This window comes from Sturnira hondurensis, unplaced genomic scaffold (genome assembly GCF_014824575.4).
Source record: "Sturnira hondurensis isolate 20B ecotype Veracruz unplaced genomic scaffold, ASM1482457v3 Scaffold0005279, whole genome shotgun sequence".
NCBI lineage: Eukaryota > Metazoa > Chordata > Mammalia > Chiroptera > Phyllostomidae > Sturnira > Sturnira hondurensis.
The window spans coordinates 3,489,937-3,511,701 of record NW_028077910.1 but is presented as its reverse complement, the minus strand read 5'-3'; the positions used below and the strand labels follow the sequence as shown (position 1 = coordinate 3,511,701).

Here is a 21,765-nt window from a genome sequence, read left to right as displayed (position 1 = left end):
TTGCATATACTTGACATAAAGTAAAACATAAGTACCAGGAAGACATGTTGCCTTTATCTTTCAGGTCTTGTTATGTCCTCCCTTTACCTGTCCCACCTGGAAAGTTTATGCCCCAGTCATAGACAAGGACAACTGTTGGTGGGGGCGGGGGGGGAGGCAGAGGAGGGTATGGGGGATAAAGGCTGATGGACATCGACTTGACATGGAACGGTGAACACACAACACAGTGTACAGATGATGTGTTGTGGAACCGTGCACCTGAAACCTGTATAATTTTGTTAACCAGTGCCACCTCATAAATTCAATAAGAAGGAAAAAGAGAACCCCTGGTGAGATATTTAACAAAAATCTCTTTGCTTTAAGGTTGAATAAAAAGTGTTTCAGATACAGAAATTCCCGTGGATAGTACCAATTCACTAGGAGGCTCTTGTTCTATAGGACAGAACATAGAACGGTTAGGGTCACAGGGCCCTAAATTCTGTTCCTGTGTAGGGGGGTCACTGTAGTGTAAAGGGAGAGGGGAGGGAGCCAAGGTCTTCTACCTTTGCTTCAAACTGAGCAGCTCCATGCCCTTCGCCTTTTCTTTTAAGATTTTATTTTGTACAAGTTTGCTTTTTCTGTGTTTTTTTTTAAAGAGTGATAACCAAATGAAAGAATGCAATTCAACATAACATTTTGAATATCTTTGAGCAATTTCCAGCATTCTAAAAGGGGTCCCAGCAATGATTCTGTAAGAGTTTCTCTTGCCGAGATTTTCTGTTCTCAGGTATATACTCAGTAATGTAGGATATTCAGTTAGAAGTGCACACCATGTATATTTCGTTTTTGATGGGTGCTTAACAAATGTAATTTTTCAGAACGTCAGTGTATGTGGTCCAGGGTGGTGCATAGTGGTACTGTACACGCTGAACTCCGCTGTGAAAAAGCTCATAAATGACAGAGACTTGACAGAGGTTTTACCCTCATTTGCTAACAAACCTAAAATTTTATATGGTCTTTCCAATCATGACTGTGAAACTGGAAGAAACTTTTCTAAAATATCATTAATTAAAAAAAAATGTTAATCAACCATGCCAAAAAATCTCTCTCCATTCTCTCTGTAGAAAATAGTACAAAATCATTGCCATACAATGAGTAAGGAAGCAATAAAAATATACAGCTAAAAATGTAGAGAAAAGAGTGCTGTAAAGGTGTGCCAGGCAGTTAATTAATAAAAAATAGTATTATATTATTTTTCTGGATCTGTTAAGTGTGATATATGTTGACAAGTAAAATTTTTGACATGTATTTTCATGCTAAATATATATATATATATTCATTTTAATAGCTTATTTTTTATGAGTGATTTTGTGTTAATTTTTATAAAAAGCCCTTCTTGCATGAACCTTAAGTCATTAAAGACAACTGATAATCAGAAGGAGGGGTTAGGTTGTTTGTCTTCTCTCTCCCAGGTAAACATCCTCAGGTGCTTTCCAGTATGATTATGCTTTCCAGACTTCTCTTTGGCCACTGACTCACAGCCCATGTGCTCATCAACTAAGGCCCCACTCCCCCAAGGAGATTGGGAATGAGTGGAGTTGACTGTGTGGGAGAAGGCACAGCAGAGCTTAGTATAAAATAAGTACAGGCGTGGCATCAAATGTGTATAGCTTTATAGCCCAGAATTTCAAGTTATTAATCCTGTTATTTTAGGAAATATATCTCACCTCTATTTTACAATTCAGCTCCATCATTTACAGAAATGGATGAGAATACCTAGCTTGAGTTTGACGGGAATGATGAAAAAATATGTATAACTCACATCCCTCAGTACTTGGCATACACTAGATGATTAGGTAATGTTTTCTATTTTTAATTAGTGTTTAAACAGAAACATATACTCCTTTCTGTATCTTTCAAAAGATTGGACGAAGTTTGAGTATGTTTTTTAAAAACATAACTACAAGTGATGGAAAGCCTGTTTTCTCCTGGTGAGCTGGCGGACAGATTGAACCAATGAACCAGTAGTCCCTGAAATCAAGCCTAGCTAGGCCTGAAGGGATTTCAGGCAATTATACAGAGTTCTGACTTCCCGGAGGACCCTGTGGTTGTCAGCTGATTGCAGAAGCTTATGGCAGAACTTCTGGTGTTTCCCTGGGCCTCTGTGTTCAATGCTGGGCAGGAAGCCAATTATCTGAAAGGAGATGAGAACATGGGATGCTGTTTAAACTAACTCTGTTATATATGGATCCGTTATCCAGATGGAGAGTCATCCACAGCTTTACCTTCTGACAGCCTCTCTTATGGTCATTACATGTTTAACGCATTAAGTTAAAAGAAAAAGAAAAAGAAAGAGCATTAGAGGAGGGGAATAGTAAGGATAAATAGGTACTTTTAATAGCACTGAAAATGAATTTGAAGTGAGGGAATGAAGACATTGTGGTTAAAACTGGCCGAGTTAATAAAGATAATGGTAGTAATAAATAATGTATGCATTCAAATGATCTGTGATGCTCATGTTTCTGCAGCCTAGGGGCATCAGAATCACATAACATGCAGGCTAGAATGACAAAAATAAATGAGATCATTGGGCTAAGTCCAGAGAAATAGTTCTATCTGATGAAAAGGCCCACACACACGCTACAGACAGAATACTGTGTAAGAGCTGACGGATCCAGAATAGGGAGACAAGAGGAAGGGTTTTGAACCTGATGACTCTTGTATGAGGGTGACTCTGATCCAAAGAATTTTTGCCATGTGAAAATGTGGCAGATTGTTCTTATTCTCCAACAAAGCTGGAATGTTATGGTAAATTATATAATATGAAAATATTGGACTAGTCTAAAATGAAACCATTCCCTTTCAGCCAAATATAAAGTCAGCCGGGGCTGATCTGACTGTCGCATAGGTATTTGTACCCTTTGCCCACAAGTGAACTGTATCACTGTTACAGGAACACATAGCGCCACACAGGGCTGGGGTCAGGGACAAGGGGGAATGCCAGGGACAGCTGGCTCAGAGGAGTGGCCTACGGGCCGAAATGGGTCTTGAATAATACGTGGTGTATCGGAGACTATATTTCTCTGTGGTATCCGAGGAGCATCTTTGGTACAGAAAAAAATTAGGTAAAAAAGGAGGGAAGTGTGAATGGTGTGTCTTGTTTTCAGATGTCCATCCGAGGTGTCATTATGGGCACTCTAAGGGTCTGGGGAAAGAACTGATGGCCTGCTTTGTTAGAGAATTTGTAATGTGAACTCTTACTTTGTTTTGCCTTCCAATGGCAATTCAATTTTAGTTTCTGTCTCTCTATCAAAGGACTTACTTTTGTTCTTTTCTGATATATTTACATAATCTTCCCAAATAAATAGGACAAAAAAGAAAGTGAAAAACACTCATATAGAATTCATGTCTCTATCTTTCCATATAATTATTCCTTTTAGATATACTTTATGAAAGTGATTCTTCTAAAACTATGAAGAAAATATAGGAGATGTAAGAAGTGTATACCTTCATAAATGCATGCTTTTGTAAAAATTCACTGCCATAATGGTGGACATAATATAAAGCCTGGTTTTCCCTTCCTCCCAAGTGTCTGTGTTTTTGGTTTCTTGTTTTTTATAAACACAGAGGAAACACAACTTTTTTCTTTAAAAAATTCCTTGCAATTTTTCTCATCGAGAGACTCTAATTAAAATGTTCCATTTGAAGGATTTTTTTGCCAACACAAATTCTCATTAAGCAAATGCTTTATATTCCTTGCTGATCGTAAGGCTGCAGTATTCCTAGAGGGCAAATTTGCAGCAACCCAAATATAAAGCAACATATATTATTCCAGTAGCTTAAAACATAGATTGTATCAGAAATTTTTAATAGTAGTATACTGGTCAATATACTTTATATGTATCACTTTGGAAAAGTGAAATGATAAATTTAACAGAGAGTATGCCCATACAGTAGATATATTGGGTTGATATAAAAAGTTTGTTTAGTTTTTTGACCAAGCTGACTCTAGTAGGGCTTAGTCGTCTTTAACTTCATTCAAAACAAGTTTGTTAGATTTCATTGTGACAGCTGTCCTATCAGCATGTATTTTTTAAAAAACACATCAAAATCAGTGAATTTCTATGCAGCCATTTTAATACTGAAGATGGAAGAAAATACACATTTTCAGTGTAATATGTTTTATTATTTTAAGAAAGGTAAAAACACATCTGAAATGCAACAAAACATTTGTGCAGTGTATGGAGAAGGTGCTGTGACTGATCTGATGTGTCAAAACTAGTATGTGAAGTGTCTTGGTACTATTGACATTTTTACCCAATAATTCTTTGCTGTGGGGCTGTCTTATGCATTGGAAGATGTTTAGCAGCCCCTGGCCCCTACCAGAAGACAGTAGGTGGGAGACAGCTGACATACTCAAAATATCCAAATCAATAATGTTATTGGTGAAAATGAAAAGTGTGGCTTTTATTTTATAAAAAAAAAAAAACTTAATGGAATTTTTGGCCTACCCAATAAGAAAAGTCCCAGTCTTCATATCTCTGTGCTTCTTTATCACAACAGAAGAAAATGTAAGAGATTTTTCTCCGTAACACAAATTATTTTGTTTTGCAATATTATTTTAAGATCTGCTTCTTTGATGTTATTATATTTTTAAGACTCAAAGGATTGGCAACAAACTTCAGTGATTTCTGTATAAAAACCTTAAAGTTCAGTTTTTATTTACAAATATACATATATTTTGACATCTTCTATAAGTCATTAATTTTACCATGCTTAATCGTTCATATTATTTTTGCAAACCAGAGTAAGAGAGGAATGGTCATCATACTAATTTAAATGGGTTATTCATCAGATTAGGTATCATAAAGTAATTTTTTCTTACTTTTTCATTATTGTAATTGCATATAATGCTTAATAATGTCATTTATTTGTGGTATCTGTTACATTAAATTTATAACAATAATAAAGTTAGTTTGTATATATTTTATTCAATATTTTAATTAATTTATTAATAATGATAAGGAATGGTGATTTTATTTTATTTTTAATGAATTCAAGCAAGAAGACATTCTGAGTTTGTACCCTTGTTAACCAAAGCATATTACTATTAATTCATTCCTTTTCACAAAACTTCTGAGTAACATTCTGGTTTTGACTATGGGTTTAAGTACTAGGTTTAACTATAAGTGACTAAAGAAAGATTTGAAGAGGCAGTATATCACATAATTGATTTTACTTATAACCATAACTGAAAATAATACAATTAATTTAGCTTGTTTACCCTGAGCTAAAACTCCCCTGACAATCAGTAAGTTCGGAGTGAGTGGACCAAATGGACCACCCGGTTGTGCTGTGGGTGCCTTTGGTTCTGCACTGAAATAGCGGCCCCTCAGTAATGGCTGTGTTGGTCCCTAAAGGAAGCCAGTGGCAATGCTGTTCATCCCATAAATGGAAGAGAGCCAAGGTGATTTATTTTATTAGACATATATAATTCATTTGAAAATAATATTTTAAATTAATTCTTATTAATATTTTGAGAAAAATTATTTCAAGTAATAAAAAACCTATAAAACCAATATTAAATCTGTTCATTTATTGCTACAGTTCTCATGGTTTAATCTTATTTAAATAAACCTTTGCTTCAGGCACATTGGCCTTCCTTCAACTGAAAGGAAGGACCGAATTCTTACCCACTTCTAGATTTTTTCTCATGCTCCCAATATGCACCCCGTCTTTACTCCTTGAACCTTCCTGTGGTTGGCTCCTCAAATTTTATCTCTGAGTTTTAAATGTTACTTCTTTAGAATTCTTTTGACACCTTGTTTTTCTTTCATATCACATCCTCTTCTACTTTACATAACCCTATGGCTGTTAGTACTTATTTATTTATTTGTTTGCTTTATTCTCATCTGTCTCTTCAACTACATTGTAATGCCTATGGGAACAGACTATGTTTGTATATCAGCACCTGAGACAGATGGTCACTAAGAACCACATGACCTAGTTTAAATCTTGCCTCTGTCATTTGCTAGACTTCAGGCTAATTTCTTACCCTTTCTTTGTTGTCATTTGTGAAATGGACAATGCATCAAGGATAAAGTAATTATCCTTATATAATTATATGAATTAATATGTGTAAATTACTTGGCACATAATGACGCCTTATTAAATGTCAGGAAGCTAGATATTACAGTGTCTGGTATTGACAAGTAATCAATAAACATTTACCGAATGAATGAATGAATGAATGAATGATCTAATAGAGCTTTGTTGTCAGAAAGACCAGGGTTTGATGCAAGTTCTCTTATGAACTTGGCAAAGTTATTTAACTTTTTTGAACCTCAGTTTCTCACTGTATAATATAGTGTTGACTTTCTCAAGGTTTTTGTAAGATTGAAATGAAGTGTTCTTTATAGCATGTTTTAGGATTTACTTTCGCTTGAAAAAAATTTAGAAGCACTAGATGTTGTTCCCTCTCTAGAACTAGGGCGTTCAACAGCCCTGCCTGAGGCCATTTGTACTCATTGTTAGAATAATTATCCTTAACATTTCTAGTCATTAAAATTGTTTGGTTATAACTAACAAAAACAATTCCAGCTAACTATAGCCTAAATTAATTAAGAAAATATTGAAAGATCATTTGTTACACTGGATTAAACAAGAATCATTCACGATAAGTTCAGAACCCAAGTTTATTGGTTTCCATTGCTCTTTTAAACTTTATGGATTCAGTCTTTCCCTTTCCTGGGTCAAAACCCTTGCGATGTTATGATTTGAATTTTCATTCCCATGGACTAGAACAGTCCTATGAGTCACTTTAAATCACAAATATAATTCAACTCAGTAATTAAAACATACTGGTTTATTAAATTTCTATTGTTGCTGTAACAAATGAACACAAATAGGATGGCTTAAAACGAAACAAAGTCATTGTCTTAGAGTTCTGTAGATCAACAGTCCGCCAGGGGTAACACCAAGGGATCTATGAGACTCTGCACCTTCCTGCAATTCTGCCTGGGGAAGAATCTACCTTTTCTAGCCTCTAGAGCCTACCTGCAATCATTGGTTTGTGTCCTTTCCTCCACCTTATAAAGAAACAGTGGCAGATCAAGTCTCAAGGGCATCTCTCCAACTCAGGGTCAAGATCACCTGATTAGTAACCTTAACTGCATTTGCAAATGTAAATTCATTTTCTCATATAACATAGTAGGTACACAGGTTTAAGGGATTAGGACATGGACATGTTTGGGGACCATTATATTGTCTACCATATCTGGCCAAACATTAAATCCTGCTTTCCAGATTGAGATATTCTGTAGATTAAGTTTTATAAGGCATGAGGCAAGACATTTTCTTTTCACTTTCCAGTGGTGGCAAACACGTTTTACATTCCAAAGCTTTTCACATGGTTCCCTACTCTAGCTGATGACCCAAAGCTACCATTCTCCTATTTTTTTTACCCCTGCAAAAAACAAAAAAAACAAAAAAAACAGGATTAGTCTCGCATCACAGCAATTGCTCTCTACAAAATAACTTGTTCATCAATGCCTTCGCCATTCTCTTACACTTTCTCTAATCAATTATCTTATTAGTCAGGCTAAGGGGTCTGAGGGTAACAGAACAGGTGCTCAAAACCATTTCTTTATGAATTCAGTTTGTGTAGGGTCAAAGAGGTGTTTATCTAATGTGCACTAAGACAGAAAGAGTCCAAGTATCCTTGTACATAAAGTTGAGCCACTGTTCCACGAAGTCCAAAGGGAAAGCCCTAGGAATGGCTGAAACTAATAAAAAATGAGTAATTCAAATTAAAATTTTTACCCCTTGTCTATGTTTATTGATACAAATGAAGTTCACTGATCTCCCTTCTGTGACTAGCTTGTGTGGTCCCTCGTCTCGCAGGGTTAAACATGGCTATCCATATTGCTCCCGACTTTACATGTTACAAGCCTGACTTTAAGTCCATTTCAGCCTCAAATTAAAATTCCAGGGGGCAAAATCTCTGACCTCCTTAGTTGAAGGTTTTTTTTAAAGACTTTATTTATTTATCTTTATAGGAGAAGAGAAAGAGAAAGGGAGAGAAACATCAATGTATGGTTGCCTCTCGTGGGTCCGCTGCTGGGAACTGGCCTGCAACCCAGGCATGTGCCCTGACTGGGAATCGAACCGTGATCATGTGATTTACAGGCCCACACTCAATCCACTGAGCTACATCAGCCAGGGCCTTAGTTGAAGGCTTGTGTAGCTACTGGTCCAACCAACTGTAACCTGTGGAATGAGCTATAGTACATAGAAAAAAATGCTCCATCCCTGTGAATTGGGAAATGAATAAGAGAAAAATCATTGTGACTTGGCAAAAATTCCCAAAACAATAGATCATAATAGTTTTTAGTATTATAATAACAATAAAATAGAAACAATAAATCATTATTATTGTACAATTTTGTTGAAAGCCTATTATGAGCAGGCCCTGAATTATTATATGGGACTACCACCTCAACCCCTTGTGGAGGTTCGGGTGTTTTCTTTATTTTAATAAAATAAAAATCAAGGTTCAGACACGTGAAGTAATCTGCTCAAGGTCACATTAGGAGTTATAGTGGCCATGACCTAACTCCACATTTCTGATTCCAAAGTCCATCAAAAACATATCAATAGAATGATATTTACTGTATAATTGTAACAAAAAGACCTGTTTCAAAATGTTCTGTACATTATTAGAATTTATATCACTATTTATTCCTATAACTATGATAATATAACTCTATCTCTTTACACCTGTATTATATTAGTATCTATCTACCCAGTCCATTTCCCCTTTCCTTTGTTTCCTGTATTTTAAAAGTTAATAATGGCTTCCTCTGAGAATGGAATAATTTATTATTTAAATTCTATTTTTCTGTCTATATTTTTGTTAATGGTCATACATTGTTAATGATCAATCAGAATGTAATTTTAAAAAATCAGAATGTAAAAAATCAGAATGTAATTTTGTTTGTTTTATAAAAAACAAGAAATGTTGAGCTCAGTTTTCCTTTTATATATTTTGCTAGGTTTCTTGAGAGTGAAAGTTTTTTTCTCAGATGGCTTATTTCTTCTAGATCTCAAACAGCATTGTCCTGCTGTTTTCTTCTTCAAACTAAAATCTTCCCAACGACACGGTGGCTAAGACACTTGCACTATTCTTCGTAAAAGTACGGGTTTGTGAGAAGCAAGCTGTGAAATACCTGCTGAGCGAAATGTATCTTCTCCTCCTCCCCAAATAGTGGTACAGCATTTTCATACCATAGGTCTTCCTCCTAGGTCCCTTTAAGGATTTCTTCATAATGTTTACGAAAATATCTTTCCTTATCAACCAACTTCATCAAATACTTACTGAATACCTATTTATGCACATATAAATGTTTCTTATATTAACACTAACAAGCTTAAGATTCCATTTAGAAACATCAGAGACATAAATTACAGATAAATTGTGTGAATATCCTTGGCATTTTCAGAAAGCACAGTTTAGATCCTCTTGTTTTTTGCCTTTCCAATTTAACATAAAGAACAGTAAAAAATCAAAAATAAGGCTTAATGTTTTTCTCAAAATAGCAAATAAATCTTTCTTTTGATTTTAAAGTAACACATAACTTGTTTTAAAATATCAAAAAATCAACAAGGATGCAAGTACAAATTAGACAGCAGCCAATAATTCTATAATATAGAAATAATTGTTTTTATATTTTTAGCATATGTCATATATCTTGACAAAAACATAACACACAATATGTAGAAGTTTTGTAAGTCAATAAACAGTTCTGCATTAATGGTTGCAGGCTATTCCATCTATATTATTCTACAATATTCTGTTTAATAACTGATTGTAAAATCTCAATGTTAACATTTAATTGCTTATTTGTCATATTGTAAACGACATTGATAAAGGTTTTTAGATAACCTTGTATGCAAACTTCTGATTATTGTCTTGGAAAATCTTCTAGGAGCTAAATTTCAAATGGTATGACTTTTACTGTGTATTTTAGATCTATTTGCTAACTTGTCCTCCAGAAAGGTTACCTCATTTCTGCTCTGCCTCTGAAGGGATAAATTCTATTTGACTTGCCTTCTGACATAAAACTAGTGCACAGGAAAAAATATCTAAAACAACATTGTTTTTCAGACATTGGAATAGGGATCTCAGCACTGTGATTCCTGAGAAAGGGGAATTAAAAGGGGGAGCCTTATAATTGCCCTGGCCTTCTAACCAGAGGCAAGTTCCAGAAGGTGATGAAGGGAGAAAGAACCAAAACATATGCGAGTTGAAGAGACAAGAGACTGAACTTTAGGGAGAATGAGCCACCAGTACTCTATCTATGGGTGTAAGATTAGAGAAAAAAGAACCATACAAAGAAACAGCTTCAGACATCTGCAGAGAACCTTGAAGTCTTAACAGCAATTAGTGCAAAGCATGCAACTAGATGATGTTGAACAAAGAACGGCTGTTAGGAAAGGACAATTACCAGAGAGCTCCAAAGTGAACAATTCCAGAACTCACTCTAGGCTAGAAATTATTCATGTTCCCACCAATAAGAGTGGAGAAACTTTTTGACCGGACAAGTCATCCAGCTCAGGTCCAAAAGTGTCACACACCTGAGTGGTAAAGACTCTATTGTAAAGGATACTCCAAGTCTTCTTTTAAAAAATTACAAAACAATTCTCAAAATGACCAGGCTGCTTGATAAATAGCATTCTACCCAAGTACAATCTGATACCTTTAAAGGGATACAACCCAATTCACCACTCAGCAACACAAGTCAGGGTATTAAAATGTTCTCAATCCAATAAAAAAATTACCAGACATGCAATGAAGCAGCAAATTGAAACTGATAATCAGGAGAAAATTAATTAATAAGAACAGACCCAGAATGATTAAATTAGCCACAACCTTAGAGTTACTATTATAAATATGTGCAATGATATTAAGGCAGACATGAACCAAATGCGGAAAAATTACAAGATATAAAAGTTTTAGAATGTTAATTAAAAGCATTAAAAATTCTAAGCAGAACTTGTAAGAATAAAAAATAAATGGTTAAAAATGAAGCTGTTATGGTCTGAGATTTACATTATAACAGATATTGCAGATGAACAATTGGTCTGCTGAAGTACATGGAAAGAGAAAATATGCAAACAAATATATAAGGAAAGGGTTGAAAAAATTACCAGCTCAGTGACCTGCTGTATATCTATATATGTATATCTGTTTCTCTGTGTATTTAAGGCAAATGTATAATTCTATTTTTAGATTTTATTATTTACTTTTAGAGAGAGGAGAAGGGAGGGAAAAGAGAGGAAGGGAAACATCAATGTGTGGGACATACATCTATCAGGTGCTTCTCACAAGTTCCCAGCTGGGAACCTGGCCCACAACCCAGGCGTGTTCCTTGAATGGGGATCTAACCGGTGACCTTTCGGTTCACAGGCCAGCACTCAGTCCACTGAATCACATCAGCCAGGGCAACATATGTATAATAAGGGTAACAGAAGGAACATGTGTGAAGAAAGGAGAGAAATATGGTTGAATATGGCAATCAATGGCAGAATTATTTTAGGCATTAGTGACTATTATAAACTGATAGATCCCAGATAATCAACAAACTCCAGATATAATACACATGAGCCACATTATACCCAGTCACATAATAATTAAACTGACTAAAAATAAGTAGTAAAGATAATAAATAGCAACAGTAAGAGACAAATACACATGACATATAGAATATAAAGGATAAAAATAATCACAGACTTCTTGCCAGAAACTAGTTAAACCAGGTGACAAAGAAACGTATATTTAAAATTATGAAAGAAAATGAAACATTGATCTAAAATTCTATGTATAAGAAAATATCTTTTAAAAATGAAAACTAAATAGAGACTTTTCTAACACAAACTGAGAGAATTTATTGTTAGGAGGCAAGAACCACAGTGAGATATTCAAAGGCACTTTTTAGGCAGTAGAAAGATTAAACTGGAATCTACAGCAAGGGACAAAGCACATAAAATAGTAAATGTGTAGGTTAATATAAGAAAATCTTTTTTCACTTTTAACATACAGTGCTACAAAAAGTGGTGTCGGTTCCGATTCACCGTTAATTTGTTCTGATCTTGCGGCAAGTGCTGAAACTCTTGAGTACCGAATGCGACGCATGCAAGTTCTAGCAAGTGCGATGCGTCCCAAGCAAGTGCTGAGTGCCGAAACATTTTTTTTTCTCATCAAAATGTGATGAGTACAGGGTTTGACAAGTTCTGAAGCCAATGAGTACTGAGGTATGACTGTATTTAAAAATGACTCACTGTTTAAAGCAAAAATAATACTGAATTGTGTGGTTTATAACATGTGCAGTAATAAATGTATTGTATCGGCATCATAAAGGACAGGGAGGAGGAAAGGTAGTATGCCGGTGTACATTTCTTACATGTAAAATTATGTATTCTTTGAAATTATAGGGGAGGAAGAAACTTTTTTTTCTTTACACCCCTGGGTTCAGTGGCTGCGAATTAAACTGACAAAAGACAATAACGAGAAAAATACGGATTTGGATGCATACCCCTACATGCATACATGCATAAAAGGAATGTGATTCCGGAATCTGAGGCTTATATACTATCTTAGGATGGACAAAGGAAAGGGGGTTATGAGATCTCTTGGGGAAGGAGGAAAATTATGGGAAGATGAGGGGAGGGATTGTATTGTAAAAGAAGGATTAGTTAGCATGTTTTTTATTCACATATGTCATTTCAGGTGCTAATGTTACTGTAAGTAGTTACCTAGTTATTAATAAGAAAGTAAACAAAGGGGCTTAGACAAGAGGTTTAAGAAACTGAGGAGCATGAGTCTGTTTGCCCGGCCAGGAATTTCCGCTTCACACCTTAGGGGATCATAGCATTGCTCCACCATGGGGGTTAACAACACTCCCTCTGTCCCCCTCAGTACCAGGATCTGAGGGGAGGAAAGTGGGGAGGTATTTGAAGATAGAGGCCTGTCAGTCTAGCTAGGGGGTAGACCTATCAAAAAAACCTGTGACGGCTTGGAAAGTTCATTGGTTATTTTGTAAAACACCTGGTGCATTCACCCCATCCCAAACAACGGAAAGTAATAAAATCCTAGGGAAGCAAAGATGCTTTCTCTCTCTCTCTCTTTCTCCTGCCCCCCTTCCATCACCTGCACTCACCCTGTTCCTTTGCGTACTCTCTCACCTGGGAGCACGTGACCATGCAGGGTAGCAGCTACTGGCCCTGAGCAAATTGCGTGGAGTCCAAAAGAGTAAAAAACTATGGACACTATCTTTTTGGGGGGCCTTGCAAAAGACGTAGTTGTTCCTTTTCCATGGCAGGGTGGAGGAAGATGGGGCATTGGAAATGCAGGGGCAGATTTCCGCTTGAATACATCATCTTACCTCACCATAATCTCCCATGGGCGCATCCTTGGAATGCTTCCCCCGTGATCCCATGCAAGACCCTGATTTCTACTGACAGCACTAAGAGTTGTCTTCAGAGTAGTTCTTTTCCTATTAAAGAAGTAGACACCAGTGCAAATGTTAATATATGCTTTTAAACAGAAAGTGGAAAGACAGAGAATTAATTGCTTTTAGTTCAAAACAATCTTTACAGCCAAGTGGCGTATTCTGGGGTGGCGTATTCTGTTCTCTTCAGTGTGAAGCAGGAATAATAAACACATTTTGAATTAATAAGGCCGCTTATGCTCTTTTATTAATTTTTGTTTTAAAGATTTTAGGGCGAAGATAAAATATAATTGTGTTATGTTTTTATTAATCAATCATCAAGTATTTATTAAGTGCTAATGAATCTGGCAGATCTAAAAATAGCACGTGCTCTAAAAGTAAGCCCTGAGAGTTGGAGACAGGGCTATATTTGCCCCGCATATTTTTAAAGTATTAAGAAAATCAAAATTAAATGATATGTTAAGATATAAAAGACTACAGGTTTTAGAAGAGGGGTGAGAGACACAATGAAATGTGTATTTAAAGCTAATTTTAGCAATGGCATGTCTATCTCAATTCTTACGTTTATTCATTCTTAACATTGTTCACACTTGGTGAGCCCACCGTTGCTCAAAGTGAACAGATACCATATTTTCCAGTGTCATCCTGAGATTTTTTCCTTTCGTAGATTTCATCTATTCAGCTCATTATTTTGTAAAGTCCATCCAGAGAAGTTATGTTTATCTCACCTCATTTGTTCTCTGATTTTTTTTTCATTTTGTAAATCTGGTTCCTACAGAAAGAGAGCAGCCATGCACTCTAGAAAAAGTCTCTGTATAGACTGGTTGCTCGTTGGGGAAGGTTGGAGACTCGAATCTCCTTTTCTGAACAGTGCTGGCTGGCCAGTACTCAGCTGTGGACGCAGAAGAGGAGCGTTCAGGAAAAAAATATATCAGTAGGAAGTAGTGGCTCACTATTATGTTGAATGAAAGTAGTTCTCCTGGAATTATTTTTCCAGGAAAGCTTGTTGTTCTGTACTTTGATTTTATTCAAAGAAGAATGAGGAAAAGGAGGAGAAGGAAAAGAAGAAAAATAATTAAGAACAGAAAGTAATAAAAGAAAAAATAAATAAAAGAAAAACTACAAAATAAAGAAAAGTTAATGTGATACTTCTTGAGTTAAAATCAAGGCACTGAAAAATTTTTTGATAAACACTAATTATAGCTGCTGTGTTTATTTTGAACACACTCATTTAATATTAATGTTTTAATATAAATGAGACTAGAATGGTTCTAAAGACAATGAAAAGACCTTTTTACTGTAGCTTCACCTGAGAAGATAAAGCTGTTACCCCCTGAATAGTTATTAAACATTTGTATTTAGTTAATGTTCTCATGCAGCATAATCTTTTGTCCTTTTTTTTGAGTCTATAGTGAAGAGGCTGAAAACGAGAATATTTTACCTCAACAGGAGTGACTAGATTATCCTCGCAAAATATTACCACCGCTGTTTCTAGATCATTCTTTGTCCTGGAGGTGAAACTTCTGTTTCCAAGATTGGTTATTTCAGGGAGTTCTGAGAAAATAAATTGATCTCCAAATAAATAATGCCATTTAAGCCATTTTGAAAGGATGACACTCTATTATCATTCTATTATCTTGTTTTTTTTATTAAAACTTGGTATTCTAAAGTTTTAACTGTAGGGTTTTTTTAGCTTTATTGTAGATTTTTAGTATGTCACACCCAAATCAATTCAAGGTGGATAAAGGACTTAAATATAACGCTGTGAAACCATTAAAGCTCTAAAGGAGAACATTGGCAGGAAAATCTCAGATATTCCATGCAGCAATATTTTTACTGATACATCCCCTAGAGCAAGGGACATAAAGGAAAGGATAAACAAATGGGATCTCATCAAAATTAAAAGCTTCTGCATGGCTAAGGAAAACAGTATCAAGATAAAAAGAGAAGCAACAGCTTGGGAAAAAATATTTGCCAATGATACCTCAGACAAAGGTTTAATCTCCAAAATATACAAAGAACTCACACGACTCCACTCAAAGAAGACAAGCAACCCAATTAAAAAATGGGCAAAGGACTTGAACAGACATTTCTCCAAGGAGGACAGACAGAGGATGCAGAGACACATGAAAAGATACTCGATATTGCTAGCTATCACATAGATGCAAATTAAAAGCACAATGAGATACCACTTTACACCAGTCAGAATGTCCATTATAAACAAAGAAACAAACAAGTGCTGGAGAGGTTGTGGGGAAAAGGGGACCCTAGTTCACTGTTGGTGGGATTGCAGACTGGTATAACCACTATGGAAAACAGTATGGAATTTTCTAAGAAAACTGAAAATAAACATGCCTTTTGACCCAGCAATTCCACTCTTAGGAGTATATTCTAAGAACCCTGAAACACCAATCCAAAAGAACCTATGCACCCCGATGTTCATAGCAGCACAATTTACAATAGCCAAGAGTTGGAAGCAACCTAGATGCCCATCAGTAAATGACTGGATCAAAAAGCTATGGTACATTTCCACAATGGAATTCTATGCTGCAGAAAGGAAGAAGGAGCTCCTACCCTTTGCCACATCATGGATGGAACTGGAAAGCATTATGCTGAGTGAAATAAGCCAGGCAGTGAAAGACAAATACCATACGATATCACCATTAACAGGAATCTAAACAACAAAACAAACAAGCAAGCAAAATGATCAATGACACTCAAATATGGAACAGGCTGACAGGGTCCAGAGGGGAGAGGGGAGAGAATCATAGGGGAAAAGGGGATGGACTCACATGAACAAGTATAAAGGACACATGGACAATAACTAAGGGTGAGGGGTGGAAATGGGAGGGAGGAGGGGAGCACTGGAGCGGGGCAGGGCTGGGAATATAAGACAGAAAGCTGTACTTGAACAAGAATTAAATAAAAATTTTAAAAAAAGTTTTTTAGTATGTCCTAAAATTCTCAAATCGATGTGTTCCCCATTCTATATCAGGCTATTAATGTGCATATTCCTTTCCTTTAATGATTTCCTCAGGGTTTCTCTTAACAGAGTTTTGTCAGAGTTTGTTGAACAATGGCTTGTTATATGTAAATTGGTCAAGTGTGTGTACACTCTTCCTTTTATGGTTTCATGATAATACTATTAAATAACCATTTATATTAGAACTATTTTTCACATTTCAAATGATACTTAGATGGCTATCACAACTTGATGGCTATCTCACATTGATGAGACTGAGTTTGCTAATAAGAGTGTATCACTTTAAAATGTCTGGCATTTAAGCCAAGATTTTATGGGCTCCTCATAAAAGTGCATAAATCACTCCACACTATGATTACAAGTCTGTATTTAATGTTTTGTTACAGAGTTCTCCCACAGTCTTGAATAGCATTGTTCGAACAGCCGAGTAGAATGCTTTGTAGTGTAGGGAAGGAAAACTCTCCCCTTCTTTCCTTCTAGGTTCTTTGCCTTTCCTAGTAATTAAATTGACATAAGACAGATTAGCAGGAGAAAATGAATTTAATTACAGAAGCCCTGTAGCAACATGAGTCCCGAAGGACAACCAGGTAATTGAGGCCTTTGTAGCATCCCAAGCTAAGAAAGGAGGTGAAGGTCATGGGGATACGAAAGGGGAAAAGGCCATTCACATAAAGGCTAAGGAGATGTATGGAAAACCAAGTGTGCCATGTTACACAGATACATTTGTTAGGTTAAAAGTTATCTCTGTAATAGCTATCTTTGTGGCACCGGCCCCTTTTCCCATGTAAATTCAGGCAGTTGAGAGGGGACACGAAGAAGAGCTTTTTCTGAATCTCCTGGGTTTGGATTGCATTTGGCTCCCAATAACCCTCCTGCCGAAGTGGCGCACACTGGGGTAGGCTGCTCTGAACCTTGTCAGCGGTGTCACTGCTGTGTGACTTCCAACACGGCACGTCTGGGTCTCTTTTATGTGAGTCATTATATAGCTTAATTATGTGAAATAGCCTACAAAGCCTCAGTAATTGCTAAGCAACTCTGGGCGGGGGGGTGTTACCATATAGTTAATACAGTTTCTTGGCTTCTTTTTAAATAAAATTATAGTAGAAAGATGATTAAGATGACAGTATTCTACCTGCCATTAATTATGACTTATCTTTTTTCATAGTTACTACTGAAAGAAACTTACTTTCTTTGTTCTCCATCAATATTGATTTTTTTAGGATTTTTGTATGCAGTTTTATGGAAAAAGATGGTAGAGAATTAAAAGTTTAGTTAGTGGTGTATGTGGAGTTTTTGGTGTATGTGGAGTTTTTACCATGTGGCAAGGAAAGAATTTTCTGAAACCTGCAGGGAGGATGAGNATTAATTATTACTTATCTTTTTTTCATAGTTACTACTGAAAGAAACTTACTTTCTTTGTTCTCCATCAATATTGATTTTTTTAGGATTTTTGTATGCAGTTTTATGGAAAAAGATGGTAGAGAATTAAAAGTTTAGTTAGTGGTGTATGTGGAGTTTTTGGTGTATGTGGAGTTTTTGGTGTATGTGGAGTTTTTGCCATGTGGCAAGGAGAGAATTTTCTGAAACCTGCAGGGAGGATGAGGTTCCATGTTAAATTTTAATGATGATGTAAAATTATGGGGGTTCCCCTCCTGACTTCTGAATGTCCCATCTTTTTTTGTCTTTCCATGGAAAAGGTCCAGTCTTGTCCTTATCAAGGCCACAGCAAAAGTCAGTGCCCTGAGTGTCTGTTTCACATTAAAGCTCAGTCTTTTGGAGCCCTCGCCATCTGCTGTGGGCCCTGGTAGCTGCCTGCTAGACATGTATGGTCACGTGATCGAGGGCAAAAAAGAATGTGCAAATGGAGGAGGTGAGTCTGTCATTGTGTGTGTGTGTGTGTGTGTGTGTGTGTGTGTGTGTGTGTGTGTAGGGGAGAGAGAGAGAGAGAGGGAGACAGAGAGAGAGAGAGAGAGAGAGAGTTTCTTTGTTCCCCTGGGATTATATTAGTTTGGGCTTAGAAGTGACCAGACGCTTTTCCAAGTTGACCAATGAACTTCCCAAACTTTTGTGGACCTTTGATAGGTCCACCTCCTCTAGTTAGACTTATAGGCTCTATGGTCCAGAACCGTCCCCTGTAGCCCCCCAAAATCTGGTACTGGAGGAAGGAAAGGAGGAGTGTGAATACCCTTGGCAGAGAAATGCTGTAATACCCTGGAGTGTGAAGCTTAGCTTTCTAGCTAAGCAAGTAGGCTCATGTTCCCTGTTTCATTAAACTCAGTGTCTAAGTCCCTTTGCTCCCATTTTTTTAATTAATAACCAGCTAAATACCAATGGTAATAGCATTATTGGAAGGACACTTTTGCCTACCAGTCAGTCAATCCTAATGTAAAGCACTGAGTAGGCCTTAATTTTTTGACCAGTTTTTTATTTTGTATTCACATATATAGAAAAGTAAGTATGGTTTTATGCATACTGTATTCAACTAGTTAGAATTGTAAGTGTGCTTGGGATGTCAGAAAAGCTTGTTTAAATGAACTAGATGATATTGGAGGATTAAGAGTCAGTTGGATGGGAAATTGTGGTGATAAAATAGTAACATTATTGAGTAGGCTGTGAAACAGTGAGCACAGGTGAGCATGAAAATGGTATGACTTTTAGAAAGATCACTTTGGCAGATAGAGACAGGATGGATTAGAGGAAAGGAGCAATTCATTCACTGAGTTACTGTCTTTACAACAGATGATAACTGCCTCACCTAAAGGAAATGGAGAATTAAGGATGTGGATTTCAGTGACATTGATAAGACCTAGTGACTATTTGAGAAAGTGGGAGTGTAGACTCAAGGATACATAATAAATTTCTGTTTAATGCAATTTGGTGGATAATAGTACTCATCCAGAAGAAAAGAGGTAGAATATTTGGGACCAGCAATCCCAAGCATGAGAAAATCTTTTTAAATTTGCTTCTACTCATTTTTCTTGCATAGTGCATATTTTCCTCTTTTCTAGCTTACCTAGCTATCTTGTTTCTGATAGAACTCAAAAGTATTTAGCAGCTACAAGGATCAGAAAGTTCCAGCCTTTGAATTCTTGGATGTAGCCAAACAACAGTGTATTATAAGTAAGGGTTATCTTTCCCTAAGTGAGTTTCTCAGGTGATTAAGAATTGCATCCAGTCAGGTAGTGGTTATCTTCCTGGTAAGGAGACACTTTTATAAGTGGAAATTTCCTTTATAAATGTAAGTGTCCTTTACAAAAGGGGACATTTGTTTTCCACTTTTACACAGTTAGGGGAGGTAAAGAGAACCAATCTGCTGGCTTTCAATTGCTCAAATAACCCTTCAAGTACATCTACCTCTTCTTGGAACTGTAACCTCAAAGATCTGGCTTGGTTTCTGAGCGGGGACTTTCCTTCCAACAAGGCTTGGCAGGGTTACAGTTTTGAGAGTTCCAATTCTTTTCTCTCTGTGAATATCTATGGTTTTGACCAAACTGTTTTTCTCTTCATTGTTATATTTCTCATTAAGAACATCAGTACCGAGTCTGTGTCATTATTACATGTATGAGGTCTGTCCAGTAAATATCCAGCCACATACTATGAAAAATAGAGACATTTATTGTAGAAGATACAAGAGACAAGAAATATTGTACATAGGACAATGATGCCTCAGTCCCCTTCAAAGTAAGCACCTTGGGACCTCATACAGTTCTCCCAGTCACCATTAGCTGACCTGTTGTATTTTCCTGAATCTCATTGACAGTCTGAAATCTCTTCTCTTTCAAAGATGATTTAGGTTTTAGGAAAAGCCAGAAGTTGTAGGATGCCAAATCTGGGCTATAGGGGACTTGGCTAACTCACCTGTGTGATTGGGATGCTTTGCAAAAAAACTCCTCATGACATGCGATGCATGAGTGGGCATGTTGTTGTCAAGAAGCTGCCAGTTACCAGTTGCCCATAGCTAAGGCCTCTGAATCATCTCAGTAGTTTCTGTGGAGGAATGTTCAAGCTTAATGAAAAGTTTGATGCAGATTCATTGGCCTACTTGCTCAGTCATTTTGAATGTGACGGTCACACAGTACACACGCTCACTCAACAGTCTATTGCCTCCACTGACTAGTACAATGAAGTTGTTATTGTTCATGCACATACATTCCAATCCACTCTCCTTGGCTGCCAGGTTACATCAATGTTGTGCATTATTATATTTTAATATTAATAATATACTATTAATATTAAAATATAATAATGCACATTATTATTGTTATAACAATATAAAATAACAATATATTATTATATATTGTTCTCATTATATTAATAATGGCTGGATGTTTTCCAGACAGATATTTTAATATTTTATTTTATTTTAGATTTTATTTATTTATTTTTACAGAGAGGGAAAGGGAGGGAGAAAGAGAGGGAGAGAAACATTAATGTGCAGTTGCCCCTTGAGTGCCCCCTCTGGGGACCTGGCCCATGACCTACGCATGTGCCGTAACTGGGAATCGAACTGACAACCCTTTGGTTTGTGGTCTGGCACTCAATATACTGAGTTACACCAGCCAGGACAATACTGTAACATTTTAATACCCAGGGTCTCGAGTTCCATAACATACAATAGCAACATTTGGAACTTTAAATAACCGCTTCCTTTTTTTCAAGTTTTCCTGTATATCTTGTCTTGAAAATCTTAAGAACCACCCACAAGCTTCAACTTTAACATTGGTTTCTCTGTCATGTGTGGTTTAGGTAGAACCCTCAAACAGTGATAAGAGACAATATTTGTAACATCCTTCTTTGCCCACTCTTTCCCTGAAGTGTGCTTTAGAAATAGAATGCTGAATACACAAAGAGATGATGTAGTTAAACATTTTTTTATTATGAATGTTTTCTGATATGTCCTCTAAATCATTTAAGAAATGTGTTCAATCATCTTATAGCAAAGTCTCAGAATGCATTAGAAAACACAAGTCTCGTAGACTTCCTTTCTAAGAATAAGAAAATTTTGATAATTTTAATAATTATGTTGTTTCCTTTTCACCATTCAGTGAAGCTTTCTGCCCAGTGCTACCCATGACAATTGTGTGTGTTTGTGTGTGTGCGTTTGTGTGAGGGGAGGAAGAAACTCCCCCCTGCCCTTAAGGTTGTTCTGGCTTGTCTAATGATTGAATAGACATGAGACAGATTAGCAAGAGAAAATAACCAGATTTAATGCATACGTATATATGGCAACTCCACATGCATGAGACAATCAGAAACTCCACATGTAGGAGAGGTTCACAGATAGAAAGGTGAATT

The 21,765-nt window shown here is 36.3% G+C and overlaps 1 protein-coding gene across 1 annotated transcript in view; it reads left to right on the top strand.

Annotated features, from left to right (window-relative positions):
- The window catches only part of NAALADL2 (N-acetylated alpha-linked acidic dipeptidase like 2), a 926,327-nt gene that overhangs the window by 61,108 nt on the left and 843,454 nt on the right, over positions 1 to 21,765 (top strand). The gene's annotated exons all lie outside the window — the stretch shown is intronic.